This window comes from Salmo salar, chromosome 11 (genome assembly GCF_965601325.2).
Source record: "Salmo salar chromosome 11, fSalSal1, whole genome shotgun sequence".
Taxonomy (NCBI): Eukaryota; Metazoa; Chordata; class Actinopteri; order Salmoniformes; family Salmonidae; genus Salmo; species Salmo salar.
Window position 1 is genome coordinate 114,961,731 of NC_138301.1, and position 12,104 is coordinate 114,973,834.

Sequence of the window (12,104 nt, forward strand, 5' to 3'; positions counted from 1 at the left end):
TCGAGTAGCCCCCATGATATGCAACTTTTCAGGGAAGTTAGGAACCAATATACACAGGCAGTTAAGAAAGCAAAGGCTAGCTTTTTCAAACAGACATTTGCCTACTGCAGCACAAACTCCAAAAACTTCTGAGACACTGAAGTCCATGGAGAATAAGAGCACCTCCTCCCAGCTGCCCACTGCACTGAGGCTAGGAAACACTGTCACCACCAATAAATCCACGATAATTGAGAATTTCAATAAGCATTTTTCTACGGCTGGCCATGCTTTCCACCTGGCTTCCCCTACCCCAGTCAACAGCCCTGCACCCCCCACAGCAACTTGCCCAAGCCTCCCCCATTTCTCCTTCACTCAAATCCACATAACTGATGTTCTGAAAGAGCTGCAAAATCTGAACCCCTACAAATCAGCAGGGCTAGACAATCTGGACCCTCTCTTTCTAAAATTATCAGCCAAAATTGTTGCAACCCCTATTACTAGCATGTTCAACCTCTCGTATCATTTGAGATCCCCCAAAATTGGAAAGCTGCCGCGGTCATCCCCTTCTTCAAAGGAGGAGACACTCTAGACACAAACTGCTACAGACCTATATCTATCCTACCCTGCCTTTCTAAGGTCTTCAAATCGGAGAGCCTGTTATCCGGACCTCTGGCAGTCTATGGTGGTGCCACAGGGTTCAATCCTTGGGCTGACTCTTTTCTCTATATACATCTCTGTATACATCGCTCTTGATGCTGGTGATTCTCTGATCCACCTCTACACAGACGACACCATTCTGTATACTTCTGGCACTTCTTTGGACACTGTGTTAACTAACCTCCAGACGAGCTTCAATGCCATACAACTCTCCATCCGTGGCCTCCAACTGCTCTTAAATGCAAGTACAACTAAATGCATGCAACCGATCGCTGGCCACACCTGTCCGCCCGTCCAGCATCACTACTCTGGACGGTTCTGACTTAGAATATGTGGACAATTGGTTAGACTAAACTCTCCTTCCAGACTCATATTAAACATCTCCAATCCAAAATTAAATCTAGAATCAGTTTCCTATTTTGCAACAAAGCACCCTTCACTCATGCTGCCAAACATACCCTCGTAAAACTGACTATCCTTGACTTCGGCGATGTCATTTACAAAATAGCCTCCAACATTCTACTCAAATTGGATGCGGTCTATCACAGTGCCATCTGTTTTGTCACCAAAGCTCCATATACCACTGCGATCTGTATGCTCTCGTTGGCTGGTCCTCGCTTCATATTCGTCCCCAAACCCACTGGCTCCAGGTCATCTATAAGTCTTTGGTAGGTAAAGCCACACCTTATCTCAGCTCACTGGTCACCATAGCAACACCCACCCATAGCACGCACTCCAGCAGGTATATTTCACTGGTTACCCCCAAAGCCAATTCCTCCTTTGGCCGCCTTTCCTTCCAGTTCTCTGCTGCCAATGACTGGAATGAACTGCAAAAAAAATATAAAAATCACTGAAGCTGGAGACTCATATCTCCCTCACTAGCTTTAAGCACCAGCTGTCAGAGCAGCTCACAGATCACTGCACCTATACATAGCCATCTGTAAATAGCCCATCCAACTACCTCATCCCCATACTGTTATTTATTTTGCTCCTGTGCACCCCAGTATCTCTACTTGCACACTCATCTTCTGCACATCTATCACTCCAGTGTTTAATTGCTATATTGTAAATATTTCACCACTATGGCCTATTTACTGCCTTACCTCCCTTATCCTACCTCATTTGCACACACTGTATATAGACTTTTTCCATTGTATTATTGACTGTTTGTTTGTTTATTTATTCTGTGTAACCCTGTTGTTGTTTGTGTCGCACTGCTTTTCTTTATCTTGGCCAGGTCGCAGTTGTAAATGAGAACTTGTTCTCAACTAGCCTACCTGGTTAAATACAAGTTTTAAAAAAATAAATAAAAAATGAATGTGTTTGTTTTTTATGACCGTGTTTTTCTTTCTGCTTGTATTTATACTGATGTGTGTTTTTTCTGTAATTTATGTAATTCACGGCTCATCTGTAAAAGACTCCCTGATAAAATAAAGGTTAAATAAATAAAATAAAATATAACATGGCATTTCCTATGGAGAATTCTAACGGTGAACAATGTTTGCAAGGTCTTCATACAAAAGGACTTTGTCCAAAAGAAGTGCAAATAGTGACAAACTGGCTGCCAACTGGTCCTGTTTGGCTCAGTCAGTAGAGCAAAGCGCTTGCTGTGACAATGGTTGTGAGTTTGAATCCTGGGATCACCCATATATAAAATGTATGCAGCATGACTAATTCACTTTGGATGAAGGTGTCTGCTAAATGGCAGAAGTATAGTGTGATGGTGAAGTCTGTCACTGGCAGTATTTGGTACACTAACACACACACATTCATTGCACCTCCCTGCTACGTTAACAATGTGGGTCGACATACAAGCTAACGTCCCTACCTTAGTATATATATTTCACACTTACCTCCCGTCAGTAACAGGTTATGGTATAAGGAATATAGAGTGTTCATGTTTAATTTAAGCAACGTTTATTATACTTATCAATGTGATGGATGAGTGCGTTGTTTGTTTGTTTGTTCCTCTCTCTCTCCATCTCTGTAGCTTCCGGGTATGCTGGGATAAGGACCTGAGCTAAGGCAATCGGGCTGACTTTGTAGTGCCTGTCCCGAATGGCTCGTTAATGTAAATGGGCATATTGAAAGACATCATGTCAGTAGTGATGTAATTTTATAAATGTTATATTGGTATATTGTGTCATGAAAAACATGATGCAATGTATATACTTTACTATGTTTAGCAGAATGGAAAATGTAGGCTTTGAATAAGTAATTGCTTAATTAATTAGTGCTGATTATGTTCTGATGGGAGGGGCTTCCCCTACAAAAGGAACCTCTCGTTCAGATCAAGGGGGGAACCATTTTGGTATTGAGCTGTTGATGGGGGGCAGCATTGTTTGTAAGTTGTCCCCATAATGGATACTTTGGATGGCAGTACTGTTGTTTTTCTTCCGGATTCACCCTGTAAATAAATACCCTTGCACAGAAGTACTTTTGCGGCTCCGCCATCTTTTTATTTGATAGAGGTTAGGTTTTTCAGTTTAACCTTTTGGCCTACTCTATGTGACATAGACAATTTATTTAGTCTATAATCAAATGGAGAAAGAAAAAAAAAATCTCTCCTTGTTCAGTTTCTGCAATTTTTGTCTTAATTGTTGAGATACAGGACCAGACAGTAACAGTAGTAATGTCAGCTGGCTCTGTGTTTAGGCAGCCATTTTGTTCAGTTGAGTCTATAATTCTGGGTGTGGGGTTGAGTTTCCCCTAAACACTGATCTTAGGTCAGTTTAGAATTTTTCCCTCTAATAGTTAATGTTTAAATCAAATCAAATTTGTCAATGCTCCGAATACAATAGAATACAACCTTAGCATGAAATGCTTACTTACAAGCCAACAATGCAGTTTCAAGAAAGACTTAAGAAAATATTTACTAAATAAATTAAAGTAAGTCAAGGCGGCCATAGGCGGCCATTTTCCTGATGTTGCTGATGAGTCTCCTGCTGTACTCTCTGTGGTCCACTGGTTTCACCTTCATCACCGTGGCCTTCACACGGGACTCATCCTGAAACACACATCATATCAGTATTTAACCTGTGTTTGGTTAGAACCACTAGATGTAACGAGAGTATTGTTTACACATATCAGTTTTTAACCTGTGTTTGGTTAGAACCACTAGATGTAACGAGAGTAGGCTTTTTGGTTTTATAACACCGGTGTTTGGTTAGTCTCTCCTGGACAGACAAATGGGCCAACACTCAAGTGAGATTTGGTCCTTGGTTGCCGAGAGTATTGTTTTTTTAGCCCGTTCATGATGGGAAACAAACAAAACCCAAACTTAAAGATGGCCAGCAAAACATCTGACTTTTTCACCTTTCAAATCAAATGATAATAACTCATTATTAACACAGTGAGTTATTCAGGAAATGGCCCATTTGCAACCAGCAAACAGATGCAGGGCACGGCGCATAGACAACCAGCAAGACTCAGCTGGGTTGACTCCTGATTCACACAGTAACAGATGCAGGGGACGGCGCATAGGCAACCAGCAAGACTCAGCTGGGTTGACTCCTGATTCACACAGTAACAGATGCAGGGGACGGCGCATAGACAACCAGCAAGACTCAGCTGGGTTGACTCCTGATTCACACGGTAACAGATGCAGGGGACGGCGCATAGACAACCAGCAAGACTCAGCTGTGTTGACTCCTGATTCACACAGTAACAGATGCAGGGGACGGCGCATAGACAACCAGCAAGACTCAGCTGTGTTGACTCCTGATTCACACAGTAACAGATGCAGGGGACGGCGCATAGACAACCAGCAAGACTCAGCTGGGTTGACTCCTGATTCACACAGTAACAGATGCAGGGGACGGCGCATAGACAACCGGCAGGACTCAGCTGGGTTGACTCCTGATTCACACGGTAACAGATGCAGGGGACGGCGCATAGACAACCAGTAAGACTCAGCTGTGTTGACTCCTGAATCATCTCTAACTTTCCCATTAACTCTGATGTGATTCATCATTCCATTTATTATTTCCTCTGTTAGTGTACCTGAGGAGAAGAGGGGGGTTTGAGGGGAAAACAAGACCACTTGACAGTCGATGACAACTAATTTAATATGATTTCATTATAATTGAATAACAGTGCTCTTTAAAAGGGCGGCCCGCGGATCAGAGAGAGTGACAGCTTTTCATTTGACGTCTCCCACACCCACATCACTATCACAATCTACTCAAATCTATTAGCCACACACACACACACACACACACACACACACACCTCTATGACAATCAATAATTTCATTCACTTCACTTCAGACACTAATTTATTCCGTTCAGAAACACACTTATTCCATTCCATCCTCAGCACTTCACACTTCAGAAACAATTTCTAAGACACCGAGACACTTGAGTCTAAATTGGAAACTCCCTTAACCTGTTATGGCTAAACGTACCCGATTTAATCTGATTATTACTCCTGCCCAGAAACTAGAATATGCATATAATTATTAGCTTTGGATAGAAAACACTCCAAAGTTTCTAAAACTGTTTGAATGGTGTCTGTGAGTATAACAGAACTCATTTGGCAGGCCAAAACCTGAGAAGATTCTGTACAGGAAGTACCCTGTCTGACCATTTCTTGGCATTCTTTGTCATCTCTATCCATTACAAAGGATCTCTGCTGTTACGTGACACTTCCTACAGCTCCAATGGGCTCTCAGAGCCCGGGAAAAAGCTGAATGACGTAATTCAAAGCCCTGGCTGAAACACATTATCGCGTTTGTCAAGTGGCCGATCAGGGGACAGTGGGCTTAGGCGCGTGACCTGGCCGCCCCCGTCTTTCTGTTTTTCCCTCTATTTACCGAAACGCAGATTCCCGGTCGGAATATTATCGCTTTTTTACGAGAAAAATTGCATAAAAATTGATTTTAAACAGCGGTTGACATGCTTCAAAGTACGGTAATGGAATATTTAGAAATCTTTTGTCACGAATTGCGCCATGCTCGTAACCCTGATTTAAAATTTCGGATAGTGTCTAGAACGCACGAACAAAACGCCGCTATTTGGATATAACGATGGATTATTTTGGACCAAACCAACATTTGTTATTGAAATAGCAGTCCTGGGAGTGCATTCTGACGAAGACAACAAAGGTAATCAAAACTTTTGTAATAGTAAATCGGAGTTTGGTCAGGGCTAAACTTGGTCGGTGTCTAAATGGCTAGCCGTGATGGCCAGGCTATCTACTGAGAATATTGCAAAATGTGCTTTCACCGAAAAGCTATTTTAAAATCGGACATATCGAGTGCATAGAGGAGTTCTGTATCTGTAATTCTTAAAATAATTGTTATGCTTTTTTGTGAACGTTTATCGTGAGTAATTTAGTAAATTCACCGGATGTTTGCGGGGGGTATGCTAGTTCTGAACGTCACATGCTAATGTAAAAAAGCTGGTTTTTGATATAAATATGAACTTGATTGAACAAAACATGCATGCATTGTATAACATAATGTCCTAGGGTTGTCATCTGATGAAGATCATCAAAGGTTAGTGCTGCATTTAGCTGTGGTTTTGTTTTTTGTGACATTATATGCTAGCTTGAAAAATGGGTGTCTGATTATTTCTGGCTGGGTACTCTGCTGACATAATCTAATGTTTTGCTTTCGCTGTAAAGCCTTTTTGAAATCGGACAGTGTGGTTAGATAAAGGAGAGTCTTGTCTTTAAAATGGTGTAAAATAGTCATATGTTTGAAAAATGGAAGTTTTTGTATTTTTGAGGAATTTGTCATTCGCGCCACGCCTATCATTGGATATTGGAGCAGGTGTTCCGCTAGCGGAACGTCTAGATGTAAGAGGTTAAACGCTGTGGCGACATAACACCTTCATAATACACCTGCTTTGGTGACATAACACCTTCATAATACACCTGCTATGGTGACTTACCACCTTCATAATACACCTGCCATGGTGACTTACCACCTTCATAATACACCTGCCATGGTGACATAGCACCTTTATTAACCTCTATGGGCTAGGTGGGACGTTTGCGTCCCACCCTAGTCAACAGCCAGTGGAATCCCGCGGCGCGATATACAAATACCTTAGAAATGCTATTACTTCATTTTCTCAAACATGTCAAAGCATGTCAAACGCTGTTTAAAATAAATTTTTATGCAATTTTTCTCGTAAAAAAGCGATAATATTCCGACCGGGAGTCGTTGTTTTCGTTCAAAGACTGAAAATGTAAACATGGAGTCGTCTCGTGCACGCCAGTCTCATTGTTCTCAGATCGACCACTTACCAAATGCCCTACTGTTTTTCAGCCATGGCCTGCAAAGTCATCATTCAACGTTCTGGCGCCTTCTGAGAGCCTATGGGAGCGTTAGAAAATGTCACGTTATGCCAGAGATCCCCTGTTTTGGATAGAGATGACAAAGAAGGCCAAGAAATGGTCAGAGAGGGCACTTCCTGTTTGGAATCTTCTCAGGTTTTGGCCTGCCAAATGAGTTCTGTTATACTCACAGACACCATTCAAACAGTTTTAGAAACTTTAGGGTGTTTTCTATCCAAATCAAACAATTATATGCATATTCTAGTTACTGGGCAGGAGTAGTAACCAGATTAAATCGGGTACGTTTTTTATCCAGCCGTGCAAATACTGCCCCCTATCCCCAACAGGTTAAACATCTGCCATGGTGACATAACACCTTTATTAAACACCTGCCATGGTGACATAACATCTTCATAAACATCTGCCATGGTGACATAACACCTTTATTAAACATCTGCCATGGTGACATAGCACCTTCATAAACATCTGCCATGGTGACATAGCACCTTTATTAAACACCTGCCATGGTGACATAGCACCTTCATAAACACCTGCCATGGTGACAAATCACCTTTATTAAACATCTGCCATGGTGACATAGCACCTTCATAAAACATCTGCCATGGTGACATAACACCTTCATAAAACACCTACCATGGTGCCATTTTATTTTATTATTATTTTTTTTATTTTAACTACAGTGGGGGAAAAAAGTATTTGATCCCCTGCTGATTTTGTACGTTTGCCCACTGACAAAAAAAGGATCAGTCTATAATTTTAATAGTAGGTTTATCTGAACAGTGAGAGACAGAATAACAACAAAAAAATCCAGAAAAACGCATGTCAAAAATGTTATAAAATGATTTGCATTTTAATGAGGGAAATAAGTATTTGACCTTAAAACAGGTTTTAAGACAGTAGACCAATGGATCCATATGCTGCTTCTATTAAGACACTAGACCAATGGATCCATATGCTGCTTCTATTAAGACACTAGACCGATGGATCCATATGCTGCTTCTATTAAGACACTAGACCGATGGATCCATATGCTGCTTCTATTAAGACACTAGACCAATGGATCCATATGCTGCTTATATTTAGACACTAGACCAATGGGTTCTTATACGGCTTCTATTAAGACACTAGACCAATGGGTCCATATGCTGCTTCTATTAAAGACACTAGACCAATGGGTCCATATTTACATTTTACATTTGAGTAATTTAGCAGAGGCTCTTATCCAGAGCGACTTACAGTAGTGAATGCATACATTTCATAATTTTTTTTTCTCCATATGCTGCTTCTATTAAAACACTAGACCAATGTGTCCATATGCTGCTTCTATTAAAACACTAGACCAATATGCTGTGTCTATTGGGTGTTACTGTATATTTATTAATTTATTTAACTAGGCAAGTCTGTTAAGAACAAATTCTTTGTGTGCCACCCTATGTGACTCCCAATCATGGCTGGTTGTGATACATCCTGGATTCGAACCAGAGTGTCTGTAGTGACGCCTCAAGCACTGAGATGCAGTGGCTTAGACCGCTGCACCACTTTGGGTTATATTTGAACAGCTAACAGGCCTTACATAGTCTGTCTCTTACTGTATTTGTATTTATTATGGATCCCCATTCATTCCTGCCAAGACAGCAGCTACTCTTCCTGGGGTTTATTATGGATTCCCATTTGTTCCTGCCAAGACAGCAGCTACTCTTCCTGGGGTTTATTATGGATCCCCATCGTTCCTGCCAAGACAGCAGCTACTCTTCCTGGGGTTAATTATGGATCCCCATTCATTCCTGCCAAGACAGCAGCTACTCTTCCTGGGGTTTAATATGTATCCCCATTTGTTCCTGCCAAGACAGCAGCTACTCTTCCTGGGGTTTATTATGGATCCCCATTTGTTCCTGCCAAGACAGCAGCTACTCTTCCTGGGGTTTATTATGGATCCCCATCGTTCCTGCCAAGACAGCAGCTACTCTTCCTGGGGTTTATTATGGATCCCCATAATAATGTTTTTCAGGCACTTACATCACACATTAAAAAACAGATACAACAGTGCATCATATAACATTATTACACCACTACATATCTACAGTACAAATACAACAGCTAACAAGCTGTTAGCTGTTATATTTAAAGGTGAGGTCAGTACAGGTGCATCAAAGCTGGGACCGAGAGACTGAAGAATAGCTTCTATCTCAAGGCTAAACAGCAATCACTAACTCAGAGAGGCTGCTGCCTACACTGAGACCCAATCACTTGCCACTAGTCACTTTAAACAATGCCACTTTAATAACGTTTACATTTCTTACATTACTCATATCACATGTATATACTGTATTTTATACCATCTAGTTGCACCTTGCCTATGCTGCTTGGCCATCGCTAATCCAAATATATGGATTAGCGATGGCCAAGCAGCATAGGCAAGGTGCAACTAGATGGTATAAAATACAGTATATACATGTGATATGAGTAATGTAAGAAATGTAAACATTATTAAAGTCTCTCGGTATGAGAATATGTACGTATTCTCATTCCCCAATTTTAAATTTGTCTGTATTAGGAAGTTGTTGGGGAATTGTTCGATTACTTGTTAGATATTACTGCACTGTCAGAACCAGAAGCACAAGCATTTCGCTACACTCGCATTAACATCTGCTAACCATGTGTATGGAACCAATAAAATTTGATTTGACTTGATAATCTGTCTCTGTATATATGAACAGCTTACAAAACCTTATATAGTCTGTCTCTGTACATATGAACAGCTAACAGGCCGTATATAGTCTGTCTCTGTATATATGAACAGCTAACAGGCCTTATATAGTCTGTCTCTGTATATATGAACAGCTAACAGGCCGTATATAGTCTGTCTCTGTATATATGAACAGCTAACAGGCCTTATATAGTCTGTCTCTGTATATATGAACAGCTAACAAAACCTTATATAGTCTGTCTCTGTATATATGAAGAGCTAACAGGCCGTATATAGTCTGTCTCTGTATATATGAACAGCTAACAGGCCTTATATAGTCTGTCTCTGTATATATGAACAGCTAACAGGCCGTATATAGTCTGTCTCTGTATATATGAACAGCTAACAGGCCGTATATAGTCTGTCTCTGTATATATGAACAGCTAACAGGCCTTATATAGTCTGTCTCTGTATATATGAACAGCTAACAGGCCGTATATAGTCTGTCTCTGTATATATGAACAGCTAACAGGCCTTATATAGTCTGTCTCTGTATATATGAACAGCTAACAGGCCTTATATAGTCTGTCTCTGTATATATGAACAGCTAACAGGCCGTATATAGTCTGTCTCTGTATATATGAACAGCTAACAGGCCTTATATAGTCTGTCTCTGTATATATGAACAGCTAACAGGCCGTATATAGTCTGTCTCTGTATATATGAACAGCTAACAGGCCTTATATAGTCTGTCTCTGTATATATGAACAGCTAACAAAGCCTTATATAGTCTGTCTCTGTATATATGAACAGCTAACAAAACCTTATATAGTCTGTCTCTGTATATATGAACAGCTAACAGGCCGTATATAGTCTGTCTCTGTATATATGAACAGCTAACAGGCCTTATATAGTCTGTCTCTGTATATATGAACAGCTAACAGGCCGTATATAGTCTGTCTCTGTATATATGAACAGCTAACAGGCCGTATATAGTCTGTCTCTGTATATATGAACAGCTAACAGGCCTTATATAGTCTGTCTCTGTATATATGAACAGCTAACAAAACCTTATATAGTCTGTCTCTGTATATATGAACAGCTAACAGGCCGTATATAGTCTGTCTCTGTATATATGAACAGCTAACAGGCCGTATATAGTCTGTCTCTGTATATATGAACAGCTAACAGGCCTTATATAGTCTGTCTCTGTATATATGAACAGCTAACAAAACCTTATATAGTCTGTCTCTGTATATATGAACAGCTAACAGGCCGTATATAGTCTGTCTCTGTATATATGAACAGCTAACAGGCCGTATATAGTCTGTCTCTGTATATATGAACAGCTAACAGGCCTTATATAGTCTGTCTCTGTATATATGAACAGCTAACAGGCCTTATATAGTCTGTCTCTGTATATATGAACAGCTAACAGGCCGTATATAGTCTGTCTCTGTATATATGAACAGCTAACAGGCCGTATATAGTCTGTCTCTGTATATATGAACAGCTAACAGGCCGTATATAGTCTGTCTCTGTATATATGAACAGCTAACAGGCCTTATATAGTCTGTCTCTGTATATATGAACAGCTAACAAAACCTTATATAGTCTGTCTCTGTATATATGAACAGCTAACAGGCCGTATATAGTCTGTCTCTGTATATATGAACAGCTAACAGGCCGTATATAGTCTGTCTCTGTATATATGAACAGCTAACAGGCCTTATATAGTCTGTCTCTGTATATATGAACAGCTAACAGGCCTTATATAGTCTGTCTCTGTATATATGAACAGCTAACAGGCCGTATATAGTCTGTCTCTGTATATATGAACAGCTAACAGGCCGTATATAGTCTGTCTCTGTATATATGAACAGCTAACAGGCCGTATATAGTCTGTCTCTGTATATATGAACAGCTAACAGGCCTTATATAGTCTGTCTCTGTATATATGTCTGTATAAACTATACCACTAGTCCAGGGCTATTCAACTGTATTGTTACGGGGCCAGATTTGAAAAAGGTTATTTGCAGGGGGTCCAGACATGGGATTACTCTTCCTAAAACCAGTGTAAAAAACAATGAACAAACAGAAATATAATCTTACAAAGCTCTTTTATAAAAAATGTTCCTAAAAGTTAATTTGAAGTGCTTTAATATTAGCCTAATTCAGTGTATCACATTGTTGAAATTATGGAACACATTTGTCATTATAAGACAGTTGACATACATAGATTCACCTTTTGTTTTTATTTACACATAGGAAACATTTTACTCATGGCATATCTCAGTTGACCAGCTTTTTGCCGGAGAAGTCTCTCTCCCGTCGCATCAGTAGAGAACGTTCTACAGCACCTCTGTGGGGACTTAAACTCATCAAATCTCGTCGCAAAGTTAGGCTGAAAGCTAAACTCAACATCACGGGAGTGATCTGTACTGGTGATGACTGAAGATAGTCCCGCAGTGTAGGGTAA

General features: G+C 40.3%; 1 protein-coding gene across 1 annotated transcript in view; it reads right to left on the reverse strand.

Annotated features, from left to right (window-relative positions):
* Positions 1–3,070: 3,070 nt before the first annotated feature.
* The window catches only part of LOC106592337 (replication protein A 70 kDa DNA-binding subunit), a 73,484-nt gene continuing 64,450 nt past the window's right edge, over positions 3,071–12,104 (reverse strand). Inside the window, exon 12 of the mRNA XM_082957580.1 lies at positions 3,071–3,643. The gene's annotated coding sequence lies outside the window, so the exon portion shown is untranslated. The remainder of the gene's footprint in view (positions 3,644–12,104) is intronic.